Below are 20,279 nucleotides of genomic sequence, written 5' to 3'. Positions count from 1 at the left end.
AGTTTGGGGCAAGATGAGAAGGATGATATTATATCTGATATTTTAGTTTTCTTGCTAAAATACTATTTTTTCCTACTTTATGTTAAGTTAATACTAGCCAATTATTACTAAGTACTTACTACATTCCAGGCCGTGGGGATCCCTTCATCATGTGGTCGTTATAAATGCATTTGTTTGGGCTTACTCACTATGGAAGTATCTGGATTCCCAGGGTGAGCATCTTGAAAAAGAGGTGGATAGTGGGGGGCAGGGGGACGGAGCCAGTACTAGGCAAAGTGTCCTGGCCCGGAAGTCACATAGCATCACTTCTACCACAGTTTATTGGTTGGAGCAGTTATGAGCCTACCCAGGTACAAAAGGAGAGAAATAGGCTCCATCATGGAGAGAAGAGTGGCAAAGTTCTATTTATGCAAGAAAATATGGGACCAGAAATAGCACCAAGCCACTTCAGGGAAATCTCATCTTGCTACAGAATGTCAATGTCATGAGGGCAATAAATGCTGGATTTTTTTTGCCTTATGTGGTTCCATTGTTTTGAAGAGAACTGACTCCTAGAAACACAAGGCATTTTTGCCGCATAAATGAGAGAATGCCAGTTTGTAAGACCTGTGACTTGTCAAAAGCCTTATTTTATGGAAAGGTGAAACTGAGACTCACCGAAAAGAATGAATTTGTACAAAGGCAAAGCTCAGTCTAAATCTTAGAGTCCTGCTTCCAGTCTCATGTTCTTTCCACATCCAGAATCCTGCCTCTCTTGGATGAAGTTGCTGGGAAAATCTAAGAGTAAAAAGCATGTTGTGATTCAATGTCTGGCGATAATGACCAATTTTGGAGCTCCTGGAGAGCTTCTGGAAGTAACAACCCTTCTCCCAACAAAATATCAGCACTATAAATTGCTACTTGTTAAGAAACTTGTGGGAGTACACCATATTCATAGAAATAGCTGGAAACTGAGAGAATAATTATTACAGAATTGATCGCCCATGGCTCAACCCAATGAGATTTAAATTGCCCTATATTGTAAGGTGCCAATGGACCAAATGGGATGGTTTAGAAGCACCGTTGATTGCTCTCTGAATAAAATTTGAAGCAATTTGAGCCAAAAAGCAAACCTGCATGGGATTCCTGGTGGAATTTTTTGTAGCTCTGATGCAATATATATTTAGAAAGTAACTGCTAGGCTCATTGAGATGTTCTAGGGTTTGGAATTCAGAAGGCCGCATGGTATTTATGTCAGCCAATTAAACTAGTTTATTAGCAGCTAAGTATTAGGTGATGCTGTTGAATATCATCCAGAGCTCAAAGATCATAAATCAAAGGTCAGAGCAATGCCCACAACATTTCCCTGTTAGAGTATTAATAAGATGAAAGATAAGACAAAAACTTGTGAGAACAGTAGAACAGTGGTTAAACACATCCAGTTTGCTACCAAGTTCCCTAGACTTAAATAGCCATTCCATTACTTATACTAGCTGCTTGAATTTTGCAAGTTGCTTAAGATTCCTATCCCACAGTTTCTGTAATGGAGATAATCATAGCATATGCTGGTATTTGAAGATTATTGAAAATTAGCAAGTATATAACACTTAGGACAGTGTTTGCAATATAACAATTGCTCTATGAATGTTACCTGTTATTTTTATTATGCAAAGAATCCATCCATCTCAACATTTGATCTCTTCCCAACAAAGACTGGAGATGAGGCACAAACTCAAAGCCCTGCACCCAACCTCTATGCCTTAACATCCTCTGTTAAGAAAGCTCTTTTTTTTTTTCCTTTCTAGGGAGCTACATTTTTCAGTTATCATTCGTTGAAAAAGTTATCCTAGTACAATAGACCCTTTTCCATTAGACAGTGGCAGATGAGGAAGAACAGAAGTTGAACTTCCAAGAACCAACATCCAAGGTTTATTGAGCTGACAGTTTACCCTTAAATGAGGCTATGGGGAATAGGATGAGAGCAAGCAGTCCCAGGGACCCCCAGACTGGAAAGAATTAAAGCTTGGCAGGAGGTATGGACCGTCTGCCTTTCTTTAATAAAGAAAAACACTTATGACTCCTGCTTCCATCCCTTGTGTTGGCTGGATTAATGATCTCTTCTGTATCTGCCCCATAATCTCCCAGTACATGAACTGTGAGGGACTGCCTGCCCTGAGTTCTTTGCTAAACCCTCCTTTATGTAGGGAAGCTATTAAGAGTCCAAATATAATTTCCTACCTCTTCCCATAGAATCACTTCTAGAGTAGGGGGAAGGGACATTTAAGCCTTGATACTGACCAGAAATCTGAGTTGTCAGACCCATTTAACTTTACATAAAAATTTACACATAAGAATACCACTCAGCCATAAAAAAAGAATGAATTAATGCCCTTAGCATCAATACGGGTAGACCTAGAGTATACTCTGCCTAGTGAATGAGGTCAGAAAAAGACAAATATTTTATATCACTTAAAAGTAATACAAATGAATGTATATACAAAACAGAAGCAGTTTTACAGATATGGAAAATAAACTTATGGTTACCAAAAGGGAGAGGAAATGGGTGGGGGGGGACAAATTGGGGGTATGGGATTAACAGATACAAACTTCCATATGTAAAATAGATAAGCAACAAAGACTTACTGTATAACACATGAAGTTATACTCAGTATCTCGTAATACCCTATAATGGAAAATAATCTGCCAAAATAGTGACTCACTATGCTATAGACCTAAAACTAACAGAGTATTGTAAATCAACCATACTTCAATTCTAAAAACAGTTTAACATTTTTTAAAAATTGAGCTTTCTCACAGTGCTCTATTATATTCTCTTCACAACCTCATGAAGTTGGTACTATGACTAAACCCATTTCATAGACGAGGAAACAGTGGCTCAAGGAAGTTAAGTAACTTGCCTAAAGTAACACAAGATGATGTTCTGAGTGAGGTCTGCCCAACTCCAAAGCCCATGCTATCAAGATCTAGGTGATACTGTGCCCATAAATCAGAATTCCGATCATAGTCTGCAATGCTCTGCATGCTCTGGGCCCCACTTTCCTCTCTAACCTCCTTCTTCTCCCTTCCTCAGGACATTCAGCCCTACTGGCCACCTGTTTATTCCTTGAAGATGCCAAGCCCAGCCCTGCCTTTGTCCAGGCCTCTAGCTATTCTCTAGCTCAAATGTCCCCCATGTATCTGCTTCCCTCACTCTCTCAAACTAGGTCTTTATTTACATCTCCTCTTTCCTGAGAGTTATTTTGAACTGTTCAAAACTATGAACTGCCTCTTCATCCTCCATAGACCATGACCTCCTTAGCTAGCTCATTTTTTTTTCTCTTTTCCAAACACATACCTTTCTTAAATCCTGTATGATTTACTTATTTTTAGGTTTATTGTTTGATTATTTCTCCCACTAAAATGTAAGTTCAATGAGTGTAATGATCCTGATGGTCCTGTCAACTAAACAATATATACAACATGAAAGTTGAGAGTTATTATTTTATTTGGTGGACAATACTGGGGGCTCTTGAGCCTCAGAGGCAGCATCTCAAGCAATCCTGAGAAAACTGCTTTCAGGATGTGAGTGGGATTCTAGGATATATAGGAGTATTGCAACAAAGGACAGGTAGTAGGACCTAAAGATTACTGTTAATAAAAGAAAACCAGATTTATCAAGTTAAGGAACTTAGTGCTTTTCTATATATGGGAATATGCAAAGGTCTGAGCTGACTGAAATCATTCCTTTGATAAGCACCTCAGCTCTCTGGGGTCAGTATCCTGTGTCTTTACATCCTGAGTTTCCTTAGGGCTCACTTTTGGGAGTGGCTACATTCTGATGGCTGCTACATGGCAGGTGTTGTTTGTTCCTTCCTGAGTTCCTTTAGGGCTCATAGCTTACCCTTTGAGGTGGATGCAGTCTCTGATGACTGTGACACCCTTTGTTTACTGATAATGTCAGGCAATGTTCTATTTCTCAGTCCCAAGCACCTGCCTCAGGACCTGGCACATAGCAGGTGCTCAATGCATAGTTGTTAAATGGAATGAATAGCCCTTCTCTACATGCCTTTCTTCAACCTTTCTCTCTTATTAGAAGTTAGTGCTTCCTTAGACATTTTCACAGGCCTGAATTATGCCCCACACAAATCTTGTTAGTATCTCTGTGTGTTTATCTGGAACTTAAGCACTTTCTATTTACATTTACATGCAGCATTTTCCTTCACAATCTTTGAGGTCTTCTCTCCTCCCTCCTTCCCTCTCTCCTTCCTTCCCTCCATCCCTCCTCCCTCCTTCCTTCTTTCTCCCCTCTTTCCTCCTTCCCTACCTCCTTTCTTCCCTCCTTCCCTCCCTCCTTCCTTCCCTCCTTCATTCCTTCCCTCCTTCCTTCCTTCTTTGATTTGATAAGCTGCCTACTCCATCACTCTATCACTTTCTGGGAATGAGATGATGAAAGCCTCATAATCTTTGACGTCTAGAATGTTGTGGTCCATGCGTGGGTGGGAAAAAGAATTTCCAGACACATAGTGAGGTGAAGAGAAAGAAGAGTTTATTTAGATAAGAAACACTGCTAGCACAGCAGGAAACATTTCTGATAATTGGGAAGAGCCAACCCTGAGCTCAGTGGTCATGTCTGTTTTTATAGTCCAGAGACAAAGGAGAGAAGAGAGGTCTTAGGATTACACTTACTGGTGGGTTGGGTGTGTATATAGCCCCTATAGGAGCAGGGTGAGGATTGGCCCAAATACCTTTCCTAGTAGGGGGCAGGAAGGGGTAGGCCAGGATGTGTAGAAAGGGCTTGAGAACTCAGTAACAGTTGCAATGGGGTAGAATGGCAATAAGGCTCTGGTAATTTTTATCCCAGCCATAGGCTCTTTGAGTTTATCTCTTTGAAGAGGCCTTTAAGACCCACATGGAGGACCACTGACCATCTTAGGTCAGACTCTACAGAAGGGGACCCCAAGACCAGGATTCATGCCAAAATGTCTTTAGTGCTCTTAGGAGAATCCAGTGAAGGGGTAAGGACCTCAGGATAGGGGATGTAGAGGAGGCCAATCACAGGTGCCATTTCAGATGAAATCTCAGCCTCAGTCTGGTCTTGCCAGAAAAGTCTTCACTCTAAATTATTTCTCAGAGTTTGTCCCAACTGGAGGCAGAAGAGCTGGGCTTTAATACCTCACACCAGTTAGTCCTGGGGGTGAAATAAACCATCAGGTACTTCCTCCTCTCTACCTGGTAGCTTCTGGCCAAAGAGAGAAGGTACTGGCTCTCACAGCAGACACAGGAGGAGGTCCAGCCAATGGGGACTCTAGGGGACCTGGGTGAGCACAGCATCCACACCCCTTCATCGTCATTAACATTCAGTTTGGGACCTTGACTGCTTTCACTTTGGTTCTTTATACTGTCTCCCCAAAGATAAATATCCCTCACAAATAATATATTTACCCTTCCTCTCTCTTTTTATTGCAAGCTGTTTAAACAATTAGGAGGATCTCAGTAGTAAATAGCATCCCCCACCATGCTGAGATCCCCCCTATGGCATGTGGCAGAAAAACAGAGGTGCAGCTATTTTGAAAATAGAAACTTAGACTGATAACTGATGCTCATAGAAAGCTAACAGTTTTGTGTCACCTACAGATTTGTTCAATAACAAGTCACTGAGGAAAATGTTGATGGAATCATATTTAAATGACACAGAGACTTCAGGGTTGGCATGTATGTAATTAAAAAGTTCTTATGGATGCAAGTGCCTCATCCACTGCACCTACCTGTACTATTGTCTAGGTTCACTTGTTTCTCTTTTTTGAACTTCATGACAGCATTTGTCACATTGATTTGACACAATCCAGAAGTATTATGTCTGTATTATTCCCCTGACTTTCCAGACTTATGGCCATCATAGAATTTCATGGAAGAAATGCCAACCTTGGATTCAGAAAAACCTTGTTTCAGATCTTGAATCTGTCCCACCTCCCATTATCTGAGCAAAACTCTTTGAATCTCAGTTTTCTTCCAAATAAAACAGGAAGAAGAAATAAAAAATCCACTGGCCAACCTTAGAAGATTTCAGAGAAGGATGGACACATAGGGAAGCAGTATATAATACTTTGGCAAAGTTCCAACAGTCAGACCAAGCTGGGCTGAATCCCTGTTCATCCCACTTACAAGTTGTGTGACTTTGGACAAGTAACCCAAACTCTCTGAACTTAGAATGTATCATCTGTTAAACAAAATACTATAGCATAGTTTCCTTGGGGATTAAACAAAATCATGTACATAAAACGAGTGCTCAGCACAGTGCCTGACATATAGTGTTCAGTTAATGTTAGCTATAGCTGTAACTTCCACCACTCATTCTCTTATTTTAGTAATTAATTCACCTTTACCCTGATACCTTTGTCTGAAGGGAGAAAGTCAAATTCATCAATCCATTCATTGCCTCTTTATTTTGACTACTCTAGTGAGTTATACTAGAGAGAACCTTTGCTTATTTGATTAAAGAGTTATTCAAAATGTCAAGATTTACTAGTTGGGAATGAGAGAAATCAAGTGAGCCTGTATGGTATTATATTTAGTCATCTTGGCTGGTTTAGTCATATTTAATTGGGCTCTAAACACCACTCTAACCATAGCTATTTGGCAAGATTAGTCATGATGATTGATCACCTCCTGAGATTTGAGTCTTTCATGTCACTCCTAATATGAGCAGCCTCTTCCTGAGATAATCTGTTTTTCCTCCCAAAGATTGTCACTTTCAGATGATTAGGGGCACATCAGTGTTCTGAACCCAAGAAGTTTATTAAAAACTTTATAATATACAACACATTTTGTTTAAATCCAGGAAAGAACAAAATGATACAGACTTTCTCATCAGCTAGAATTGGATTGTGTGCTCCACAGGGCCAAGGGACACAAGCATATTATCAAGTAATATATATGCAACAACAGCACAGTGTCTGGGGAGTTCTCATGTGGCTCAGCGGGTTAAGGATCCAGCTTTGTCAGTGCAGCTTGGGTTGCTGGGTTGCTGCTGTGGTGCAGGTTTTGTTCCTGGCCCAGGAAATTCCACATGCTGTGGGTGCAGTCAGAAAACAAAACAACACAAAAACACAGTGTCTGGCATGCAGCAGACCATCAGTTGACATGTGTGGGATGAATGGATGGATGGATGAATGAATGAACCAGATTGCAATAAAACCCAAAGTTTCTAATGAGAGCAATATCAGAAGTCTTAAGCCACTCTGAATCCTTTAAGGATCAAGGCAGGATATTAATTAATTTACTAAAATCCCTAGTTTACGAGGCTAGTGGCTCTCTCAAGAAAAGGAAATCAGATTATATTACAAATACTGTAATTACCTTAATAATCTTCCTCTAGGGATTTCTCCCCCTTTCTAATCTATACTACAAATCGCCTCCAAATTAATCTTCTTGGAATTTAATCCTTTATTAATTTATTCCTAACGCCCCCTATCATTTCTTTCTCTCTCATAGTTCTTCAACACATTCATCAAATACTTCAATTAGTCAGTAATAACATTCTATTTAAGGCTGATATTTCCACTTCAATGGGAGTAGGTAATACCCAAAGTAGAAATGTCTTGGAAATGTACTGTCTCACCAGAAAGATAAATATCCCTCACAAATAATATATTTACCCTTCCTCTCTCTTTTTATTGCAAGCTGTTTAAACAATTAGGAGGATCTCAGTAGTAAATAGCATCCCCCACCACGCTGAGATCCCCCCCTATGGCATGTGGCAGAAAAACAGAGGTGCAGCTATTTTGAAAATAGAAACTTAGACTGATAACTGATGCTCATAGAAAGCTAAACTTTTGCATAAGACTCTTATAGAAGCTTGCTCTACTTTTCAGACCTTATGAAATAATTAGTATCCATTTCCTAGAATATAATTTTATAACAATGATAATCATAACACCTACTGTTTATCAAATACTTATTGCATGTCAGCCACTATGCTAAAGTTCCTATATCTATCTGTTTGTTGAATCCTCGCCTCTCTGTGGAGTTTGTTACTGTTGTTAGCCCAGTTTCATAGATGAAAAAGCTGAAGTTCAGAAATGTTGAGTAATTTGCCCAAGGTCACCCACATAACAATGAGCAGAATAGCATTAAAAAAAAAAAGTTGTCTGGCACTACTCCCTGCTCTCTTAATCCCTGGTGGTATTGACTTCATATATTTTCTCTAAAGGGCAGGAGGTTGTTAGGAGAAATGGCATGAATATTTCAACATTTCTTCTTTGATTCCTTCTATAAATATGGAAAGCCACTGCACTGGGCACTGTTAACCACTCTGATCAATAGATCAATGAGTGTGCACAATGGAGGAGAGACATGAATGCAACCATTTTAGTATCAAACACATATCAGGTCCTGTACTAAGTGCTTTTCAATTTTTTCTTTTAGTCAACACATCAGCACTGCCTTAACACAGTACCTGCCACAGATTAGGTACCCATGAAGTATATATTGAATCCGACAGCCAAACTAATAATTCAAAGTAGAGAGCATCAGGTGACAGATCTGGGGCTACCTAAAAACCTCATTCTTTGTTCTTTTTGATAATACTTGTGGTGACAGAACCTCCCCACCAGAAGAGTGATGAAAATATTCTACAGGTATGTAGACTGTTAGGTGGAAAAACAATAATATAAACGTGTGAATCTATTTTCAGGCTGTAGGTATTGCCTAGGTTTACCTCTGTAAACCACCAGAAACAATGGTCCAAAGTGCGTTCGTTAAAAAATGAAGTATGAGTGGGATCTGCAACAAGGTCCAGAGTCAGATTTAATGGGCTTTTTGTCGAGGCAGGGATACCAGAGTACATAATAGATGGTGGAGTGATCCCCTGGGCACAGAGTGATGAAACAAGCCCCACTCTAGGGAGAAAATTCAAATATGGACACCAGACCTAGCACCTCTCCTCTAACCCAAGGGTAGCAAACATGCAGCAAGCTTCTAGACAGAGATAGAGCAGATCTGCCGACCAGTTCCATCCCATCCTATCCCACCACATCCAACATTAACTGTACAGTGCTCCTCCCACCCACCTGCCAAAGCAGAAGCCCCACCCCTTTCCAGATGCCCATGGGAAGCAAACTTTTGCAAACTCTTGGCTCACATTCCTGCATGCCTCTTACCCTTAACTCTTTCTCTTTATTCTCCAGATACTTGAGAGTGATAGAAGGAGCAAGAGAACCAGAAGCAGCCATCTCTATTTTCAGATTAGTTAATTTCTGGCTAACCCTGGGGGTTATAGAAATAATGACAAAGAGAACAGCTCAGCAAAGAGGAAGGATTTTGAAAGTCAAATCCAGGAGAGAAGCTCTGTCCCCATTTTACAGATGAGAGAATGAAGGCACAGAGGATGGAAGCAACCTGCTTGAGGTCACAGAGTGGGTGGCACATCTGGAATTTGAGATCAGTCAGATCTCTCTCCTCCAAAGTGTATATTCTCATTTAATGTAAAGAGGGTAAATCAGAAAGATTTCTAAAATATACGTTCAGTTTGGAGTTCAAAACAAATCTTATATAGAGGTGGTAAGAAAAATCAAGCAGCAAGATTGATAATAGACATTCTGCTGTGGCAAGGACTCCAGCGTTGAAATAGCTGGAGCTAAAATAACAGGTTGGGTTGTGGATTTTGTGGGGTGGCATTAAACAGATTGTTTAAAGAACCTTGTTAAAGGAAAGTGCTTCCTATTTGTAAACCACTGAAGGTGGAAAGGAAAAAAAAATACCTCTTTCACATAATCTGCCATGATGGTTTAAAACTATTTGAATATTTTGGAAGTGGAGGTTTAAAGTATTTATAAGTTAAACCAGAACTAAGTTCTTGTTTTTTTGATTTATTTATTTTAGTCTAGCAGAAGGAAAATGTCACCAGTCAGAAACATCTTCTTCTTGGTGGTCATGACCTCCTCCAGTCACAAGATTACTATGAAGGGGACAAAACTAGAAACATTATTTGCCTAGTCTTTTGAGTCCTAAGAAACATTTGTCCTTATAAGAGCCACAAAAAATACCACAGGAGAAGGCAGTAATGCAACACCTCAAGTCCAGTTCAAAGGAGTAAACTTTGATAAAATTCTGAGTAGAATGAAATCCTTTCTAAAATAAAGGAAGACAAGAAATTGTCACAGGATGCAGGAAATTTGGGAGCATGACTAGAGATTTGGGAGGTATAATAACAAAAAACAATGGAAATTCCTACATTAGATCCAAGAACAGAAAGAGGACCTTCATGGAAAAACTGGTGAAATCCAAATAAAGTATGGATCTTGGTTAAAAATGAACCAATGTCACACAGTTTCTCAGTTTTGATAACTGTACCACAAAAAAAAAAAAAAGAAAAAAAAAATAGGTGAGGACAGAAGTAAAACTTTGTTACAATACCCTTTAGAACCCACTGCAATAGTTTCACAATGGTCTCCCAATTCATTGTTCTTCTCCCCTATCACCATAGCAACCTGCATCCTATGACTAGTGGTGGGGTTACAAGAGAGGAGGAAGAAGCATGCAAGTAAATGATAGAATGATGTTGGTTCCCAATCAAGGAACTTTGCCAATAGAGGACTCCTCCAGGAAGTTTCTTTTTATTTTTGGTACTTGGTATCTTGGGATATTTAACACCTGCCCACGAACATGGGTAATATTCCAGTTAGTGCTCCTGAGTATCTTGGCATTTAAAGTTATAGCTTAGTTTGTAAGTGTTGTGCCTGGTTTCAAAAATCAACAACCATAAAAATGTTTATAGAACATGAATGTACAGATCCCGCAGAGACAAAGGCTGAACTTTCTAAGAAGTTAGATATGGCAGTCTCAAAAGTTAGAAAACTATTATGGTGTCCAAGTTAGACATCAAAGAGGAAAAAGAAATTACTGGCTAAATTCTAATTCTTGAGGGAAAGGGGGAAAGATGCAAGAAGCTCTCACAATTGGGAAAAACCCCGAAGGCATTCAGGACATCAGATGCTGTTTTCTGATAATTCTATTATTTAATATCAACTAGATACTAAATCTCTTCTATGTGCTCATTTGACTCATGGATATACATGATTCTTTTCACTTAAAGACTGATTAACAGTTTTTAGAAGTGTCTATAATAAACTGCCCAACAGAGACATCTTATTTGCTGAAATGTATGAGATTCCTCCAAATGAGAAATAAAACCAAAAACTAGGATGCAAGCTGAATCAGCATAAACTGAGAAAAGTATGTAAACTTTAGCCTATGATAGACATGTTCCTTTTCATTATAAATGTAATGTGATAGAGAATTTTCTGTGACTTTTCTGGTAATATACCTCAAATAGAAAGGATGCATTCCATCATAATAATACAGTCGTTCTTGTAGACTGGTTCCAGGAGCCCTTGGCATCCATGGATGCTGAAGTCTCTTATGTAAAATGATGTAATACAGTCAGCCCTCTCTAACAACAGTGTTAAACCCCAGGGCATGAAGGGCAGAATATATGTATTATATATGTATTTTTGCATGTATTTATACACACACATATATATACATACGCATATATACATACACAATTATATGTATACAGATCTACCTCAAGTTATGATGGGGTTATATCCCGATAAACCCATCATAAATTGAAAATACCATACACTGAAAATGTATTTAATACCCTTAACCTACCAAATACATCTCTTAGCCTAGCTATCTTAATGTGCTTAGAACACTTAAATTAACCTATGGTTGGGCAAAATCATCTAACACAAAGCCTATTTTATTTTATTCTTTTAATTATTTTATTTTATTTTATTTTTAATAAGTTTTATTGGTGTATAGGTGACTTGCAATGTTGTGTGAGTTCCTGGTATACAGCTAAATGAATCAGCCATATCTATGCATATATATACACATTCTTTTTTAGATTCTTTCCTATGTAGGCTATAACAGAGTATTGAATGGATTTCCCTGAGCTATATAGTGGTTCCTTTTTACTGATTGATTTTGTACATGGTAGTGTGTATATGCCAATCTTGACCTCCAGTCCATCCCTCCCCCAGTATTTCTTCTTTGATAACCATAAGTTTGGTTTTGAAATCTTTGAGTGTGTTTCTGTTTTGTGAATAAGTTGTCTTGTATCATTTTTATGAGATTCCACATATTAGTGCTCTCATATGGTATTTGTCCTTCTCTGTCTGACTTACTTCACTTAGTATGATAATCTCTATGTCCATCCATGTTGCTGCAAATGGCATTATGTAGTTCTTTTTATGGCCAAATAATATTCCATTGTATATGTACCACATCTTCTTTATGCAGTCCTCTGTTGATGTACATTTAGGTTGCCTCCATGTCTTGATTATTGTAAATAGTGCTACAGTGAACACTGAGGTGCATGTATCTTTTTGAATTGGTTTTCTCCAGATATGTGCTCAGGAGTGGGATTGGTAGATCACATGGTAGTTCTATATTTAGTTTTTTGAGGAACTTCCTCACTGTTCTCCACAGTGGTTTACCAATGCATAACGCCACCCACAGTGTAGGAAGGTTCTTTTTTTTTTTCCACACCCTCTCTAGCATTTATTGTTTGTAGATTTTTTTGATGATGGCCATTCTGACTGGTGTGAAGTGATACCTCATTGTAATTTTGACTTGCATTTCTCTAATAATTAATGATGTTGAGCATGTTTTCATGTGTGTTCTGCCCATCTCTTTGCCTTCTTTGGAGAAATGCCTATCTGGATCTTCTGACCATTTTTTGATTGGCTTGTGTGTTTGTTTTGATATAAAGCTGTATGAGATGTTTGTACATTTTGGAGATTAATCCCTTGTCAGTTGCTTCAGTTGCAAAGATTTTCTCCCGTTCTGTGGGTTGTCTTTGGGGTTTTTTAATGGTTGCCTTCACTGTGCAAAATCTTTTAAGTTTAATTAGGTCCCATGTGTTTACTTTAAAAAATTTTCAATTACACTTGGAGGTAGATCCAAAAAGATATTGCTGCAATTTATGTTAAAGAATTTTCAGCCTATACTTTCCTCTAAGAGTTTTATAGTTTCTGGCCTTACATTTAGGTCTTGAAGCCATTTTGAGTTTATTTTTGTACACGATGTAAGAGAATGTTCTAATTTTATTCTTTTATACATAGCTGTCCAGTTTTCCCAGCACCACTTACTGAAGAGACTGTCTTTTCTCCATTGTATTTTCTTGCCTCCTTTGTTGTAGATTAATTGACCATAAGTGCATATGTTTATCTGTGGGCTTTCTATTCTCTTCCACTGATACGTATTTCTGGGCTTTTGTTTGTTTGTGTGTGTGTGTGTGTGTGTGTGTGTGTGTCTGTGTGTGTGTGTGAGTGTGTGTACCAGTATCATACGCTTTTGGTGACTGTAGCTTTGTAGTAAAGTCTGAAGTCTGGTAGCCTAATTATTCTGGGAGCTCTGTTTTTCCTGCTCACGATTGCAAATTCAATTTATAATAAAGTGGTGAATATCTAATTGAATACTGCATTGAAAGTGGAAAACACAATGTTTGGGTTGCAGGAGTATCTATTGTTTAACCTGGTGATTGTGAGGCTGCAGTGGCATCTGACATCCAGTATGGCCAGGGAGCATGTAGCTCCCATTGCCAGCCCAGGAAAAGATCAAAATTCAAAGTACAGTTTCTCCAGAAGGCATATTGTGTTGTTAAGCTTGTAAATTTGAAACATTGTAAGCTGAGCCATCATAAGTCAAGACCATCTGTATGTGTGTGGGGTAAGGGGAGGTGGGGGAATGTATCTTACTGTAACTTTTACTGTAAATCAGTGAAAAAATATAATTTAAAGACTAAATAGTCCACTTCTTTACTATAAGCCAAAGAATTGTAAATTAATTTAATATTAACTCAGTTTGAGATATTAAATATTTTTTAAAAGAGAAAGAAAGGGGAGTTCCGGTCATGGCTCAGTGGTTAATGAATCCGATGAAGAACCATGAGGTTGCAGGTTTGATCCCTGGCCTTGCTCAGTGGGTTAACGATCCGGTGTTGCCGTGAGCTGTGGTGTAGGTCACAGACAAGGCTTGGATCCCACATTGCTGTGGCTGTGGTGTACGCCAGCAGCTACAGCTCTGATTAGACCCCTAGCCTGGGAACCTCCATATGCCACGGGTGCGGCCCTAAAAAGACAAAAATAAAAATAAAAGAGAAAGAAGGAAAGAAAACAAGAAAGAGAAAGAGGAGAAGAAGAAGGAAAGAGGCAAGGGAGGGATGTAGGTGTGGAAGAACAGATTTGTTAAAAGCAGATACTGCTAGGGGCTTAATTTAATACACCAGCATTTCTTCTCCCACTCAGAATGCTTAAAAGAGTGTTCCTCTTTCAGAAATACTGAGTTTGAGAAATACTCCCACAGTTATATGATGCTTTCTAAGAAAGCAGAAAAATAATAGATTTTTCTATCTGGTTCTTGTCAGACAGTAACCATTCCACTAGTCTCATTGGAATTACCATCAGCAAGGAGAATTTTAGAAGATGACAGCCCAGCCCCTCCCTTTTCTTGAGGTTTGTTATTATTTTTAGTCATAAGATGCTTGATCTTATGATCAGAAGATTATCAGTAGGACCTGTGCAATCCCCTGAGATAATTCTGGCCAGGAGTGACATGCATGGACAGCTGTTGTCTTAAAGCAACTTCTTCCCCCTTTATTACTGGCTTTATCTTACTGGATTTTTGAAAAAGGATAATATGTACTGATCATAACAAATCACACAAAAGGTAATAATACGCCCTTCCCTCCAAGCATCCCTCCCTATGCCTTTTGGGTAACCACGCCAATTAGGTAGTATTCCACATGGCACCTGTGCTCATTCAATCACGTAAAAATGTATATGCTCACAGATGGGTTTTGGATACAGTATTTTACAAAAGTGAGATCATATCCCTCACTCTACTCTGAAACTTGTTTTTGCATTCAACAATTATATCACAAACATCCGTCTAGGCCAATATGTGCAGATCTTATTTTTTTTTAATTTATATCTATATACTACATCATGATATAAATGTGTCATGTTTTAATCAACCAGTCCTCTATTGATGGACCTGGTTTCTTGTTTTGTTTTCTACTATAGCATTGTTACAATAAATATCTGTATTCATCCATATATATATTTATATATTATATATCCATATTTTTATAGAAATAGATATACATAGATGCTTTATATTTGTAAGAAATATAACCCAAAGTGAGATTATTGGCTCAAGAAAGCAACCTACTTTGCCATCCAGGTGTACAGTTATAACTAAAAATAATGATTATTATCTCTCTTTTAATATTTGGGACCCATTGAGGATCATTTATTAACATAAAAAGATAATGATCAACAGAATTCAAAGTGAATTTATTGGCACAAATACCCTTCACATCACAGGACTAAGCAAAAGTACCCCACTGAACTTGATGGAAAGAGCTTTTCACAGAGAATTCAAAAACAGAACAGAGTGTGATGGTGACTTCACTAGGTCCTTCGTCATGGCCCAATGGCCCATTCTCATCACCATGACAACTTTTTTTTTTTTTTTTTTTTTTTTTGCTTTTTAGGGCCAAACCCATGGCATATGGAGGTTCCCAGGCTAGGGGTTGAATCAGAGTTAAAGCTGCCAGCCTAAACCACAGCCACAGCAATGCAGGATGCAAGCTTCCTCTGTGACCTACACCACAGCTCATGGCAACGCCGGATCCTTAGCCCACTGAACGAGGCCAGGGATCAAACCTGCAACCTCATGTTTCCTAGTCGGATTTGTTTCTACCGTGCCATGATGGGAACTCCACCATGACAACTTCATAATAAAGGGAACAGATAAGTCCCTTTCTAATGCTACCTTAGCTAGGGTGCTTGTCTCCTCCTTAAAATACTAAATTTATCCATTGCTAGTTAATTCCTATTTGTGAAGAATAAAAGGACTTAAATTTTTTGTTTGTTTGTTTGTTTTTGTTTTTGTTTTTAAGGCTGCACCCACGGAATATGGAAGTTCCCAAGCTAGGGGTTGAATCAAAGCGACAGCTGCCATCCTGCACCACAACCACAGCAACATGGGATCCAAACCATGTCTGTGACCTATACCACAGCTTATAGCAACACCAGATCCCTGACCCACTGAGCGAGACCAGGGATTGAACACTCATCCTCATGGATACTGGTCAGATTAGATTCCACTGCACCACAAGGGGAACTCCCTGTTTTTTTGTTTTGTTTTGTTTTAAATGAGACAGTACCCTTTTGAGGGGGCAGGGACTTGGCCAGCCTTTGGAAATAGCAGCAGTTTGTAAACAGTTGGGGCAATACAAACAACAAAGAGAAAGCCATTTTTGTATGTGCAGTGATACAGCACTCTTGGACCTCAAGAAGGCTTACTAAGCAAAGGGGAGAGGTCACTCTCTTAAATTGGAGCCCAGTTGAGAGATGAGATTTCTTATAATGAATAACAATTCCTTAATGATTATTGATATTATACCTCACCAGAAGCCTTGGCACAGAAATAGCTATGAAAATGGATCTTGAGGGCTTTAAAAACCCAGCAGGGAAGATTTTGTACTGTGAAAGCCCTGCCATTTCTGCTCAGTGTCATGGAAACTCTCAGGACTAGAACTAAGGAGATCTAGGTCACACAGAGGAAGTTATGTAAATTCTCTCAGTTTCCATTTCCTTTTGCAAAATGGGTCTAACTAATGCCCTGTCCCCCTGGGCTAATATGTCACTGGGGTCAATGAAATTACATACCTGGAAGAACACTGAAGACAAAGATAGATGTTGTGAATACAGATTCTGTGGTTTCCCCAGTTACTCCTGGATATTCTTGATCCATTACTTGCCCTCTGAGCTTCAGCTTCCAAAAAGTGGATAATATACCTACTTTTATGACTGATTTATGAATGAAATGGGATCATGCCTTCAAAAGTGCAAGCACCATGCCTGGCACACAATGAAATCGCAATAAATACGAGCTATTGTTTGTCAAGTGCTACTCAAAGGTGATCATTCTTTGAGGAAGATCTAAATTTCCTTTCTGAGGTTACTTAAGCATTTCCTTCCATTCTATAGCTGCTTTTCTTCCTCTTCTGAGCCCTCTGTTCTTGCCAAGACCCAGGGGCCCTCTCTCTGTGAAATAAATAGAGGCCTCCATGCTAGAGTCAAGGCTGTAGAAAAGGGTTGAGAATATGAGATCTAGCTTGTGCTTTGATTAGAAGCCAATGGACAGGAGCCCCTGGGCCCCTCCACAGGCCCTGGTGTGCACGCCACATTAGTACCTGACTGCTCTGCATCCCAGAACAAATCAAGAGATTACGGCCACAGACAGGGCCTGATATAAGTAGAGAAATTTCCTTCCATCCACTTTGAGATGAAGTTAAGGAATCAGCAAATGTATTTCCTTGACTTGGCCTTTCACTAGCTGCCATGTCATCTTGCTTGCTACTTGTTTTACCCTCAAGGTCAGGAAGCAGATGTTATTTATCTGAATCAGTCATCTCCAGACAACAATAGAGGCCAACTTGTGTTTGGCTGGGCTGGGAGAGGATCATTTAACACTAGCTCTAGGGTAGGAGATAGCTCTGGCCTTCTGTCATAGGTAAGAAGTTCCTGTTCAAAACCATTCTCATGGAGGTGGTTGGATGGTCCTTGTAGCATAGTGAGAAGTCAGAGGACATGGAGACCTCTCTGGAGGTGCACAATCTACAAACACTCCAAACAATAGTGGTTATTATCCAACATTACCCTTTCCTCTTCTGTTTTATAACTTACTTCCTTAAGTCTGTTAAATGCCACAGCTTGGTCATCCTTATGTTTTGAAGGGCTGAGTGAATAGAACAAAGAGAGAAACACATCACATGATGATAAAATTGACCCATGTTGCCCTAAAAATATAGTCCAAAGCAAAGAAGGAATTAGGGCGTGCCATGAAGCCCTCAAGACAGATTTCAGGATGTCCCCGAAATTACTTGGGGAAGGAATCGTGGTCTACTGGCAGTTGGCTCAGGATATTGTCTTGTTGGTTTTCAACAGAAGGGTGACCCCTGAAGACTGGAGACTATGGGTCATCTGGGTTGTGTAATCAACATAATAGTGACCCCAGGTGCCGCCAGTTCTTGGCCACCAGCAGATGCTACATCAAGGATATTAGTGCTGATAGGAGGCAAGTTATTATTAATTCCACTTTACAGGTGAGGATCTGAGGCTCAAGCCGCTTCTCTGTGGTCCTTTTCTAGGTATGTGGTGATCTGGGTTTCAGATCAAGGTCTTTGTGTCTCCAAAGATCAGGCTTTTTAACCCACAGGCAGTATCTTGTAGGATAACAAACCACAGGGGTTTTTTGTTGTTGTTTTGGTTGGTTGTTTGTTTCACTTTCTAATGTCATTTAATTTCAATCTCTAATTCCTTTTTTTAATTTTTTAATTGAAGTATACTTGATTTACAGTGTTGTGCCAATTGCTCCTGAACAGCAAAGTGACCCAGTCATGCATATTTACATTCTTTTCCTCATACTATCCGTCCATCACCACCTATCCTAAAAGATTATGTATATATATATGTGTGTGTGTATGTGTTTGATATACATATAGCCTATGCTATACAGTAGGGTATCATTGCCCACCCACTGTAAATGCAGTAGTTTGCATCTACTAACCCCAAAATCCCAGTCTATCCCACTCCCTCCCTGCTCCCCCTAGGCAACCACAAATCTGTTCTCTATGTCTGTGAATCTATCAAACCAGAGTTTTAAATCCTTCCCCACCTCTGCCAGGGTTCCTTGCCAACAGTGCAGCCAGATTCCCTGCCTTAAATGTCCGAGCAAAACTTGACTTCTGCCTGGTGCGACTGTAGAGATGCCCAGAGCAGACTGTGTGTAATGGAAGAGGGCATGGAGAGGCAGCCAGCACAGTGGGCAGGGGTGCACTGTGGAAAACAGTCAGTTCCGATCTTCATAACAAGATTTGGTGGGAGTTCCCATCGTGGCTCAATGGTAACGAACCCAACTAGTATCCCTTGTGGATGCAGATTTGATCTCTGGCCTCGCTCCTGGGTTAAGGATCCAGCATTGCTATGAGCTATGGTGTAGGTCACAGATGTAGTTGAGATCCCACATTGCTGTTGCTGTGGCACAGACCAGCAGCTGTAGCTCTGTAGCTCTGATTCAGCCCCTGGCCTGGGAACTTCCACATGCCTCAGGTGCAGCCCTAAAAAGAAAAAAAAAAAAGATTAGGAATGACATTTGGAGTTAATCTACTACTTCCACCCAATAAAATTTTCTTGCAAGAATGGAATTGTATAGCAGTAACCTTGTGTGGCTATTGAACACATGAAATCTGACTAGTGAACTGAGGAAAAAAATGTTCATTTCATTTCAATTAATTTTAATATAAATGGCCACATGTGGCCAGTAACACATCAGACAGTACATGTATAGACTGTCTCTCTGATACCCAGCATGGTTCTTTCAGAATTGTGCATCCGGGAGCTGGACCCCCTATTCTGTGTTTACATTCATGAAAATGAATAAAATTTCTAGAAGGGCCTCTGAGGTCAGGTGTGTGAGACGATCCCAGCTCTTCCATTACTGCCTATGTAGCCTTTCTGGGCCTCAGTTTCCTCATCTCTAAAGTGAAGATTAAAAATCTCTAATTGCTTTATAGGGTTATTATGAGAATTAAATGATTTAGCGTTGTAAAAGTACTTTACATAGTACCCAGAATAGACTAAAATGGTAAAGATACAGAAATGAACAAGATATATTCCCCACCCTCAAGAAGCTTTTGTGCCACTGCTGTGCCTTTAGAAAATTTTATTTATTCCCCCGCCCCCAATGCAATGAGTCTAAATAGTATGCATAGACCAGCATTATGAATCTAAATAGTTTGATACTAAATAGATCAGCATATTTGCTGTGTGTGTGTGTGTGTGTGTGTGTGTGTGTGTGTGTGTGTGTGGCACGTGGTAGGCACACGCTAAATAGTAGCACTTTTTCTCCTGCTGAATGAGACGTTGTGATATGCAGAGTTAGAATCTGCCAAACTTTTGCACAATCTCAGCCTCCTGAACATAAACTCTCCAACAGTACAAGCTAGAATAGGACCATGAGAGGGTTTGCTTTTTTGCTTCTCTTCCCTTGGCCATATTTCAGACGCTTCATGAAATTTGGGGTCATAAGGGTACTGGGGGTAGTGGATACCCCCAAATCCAAAAGTCTCTCAGGAGACTCACCAGCATCCTTTGTTTCACCTACTTGAATAATAAGTACTAAGGTGGTTTTTCTTTTTTTCCCTCTGAGATCCAATGATT

The sequence above is a fragment of the Sus scrofa genome, chromosome 13, assembly GCF_000003025.6.
Source record: "Sus scrofa isolate TJ Tabasco breed Duroc chromosome 13, Sscrofa11.1, whole genome shotgun sequence".
NCBI classification, from domain to species: Eukaryota; Metazoa; Chordata; class Mammalia; order Artiodactyla; family Suidae; genus Sus; species Sus scrofa.
The sequence above is the reverse complement of the archived record's forward strand: the minus strand, read 5'-3'. Positions refer to the sequence as shown.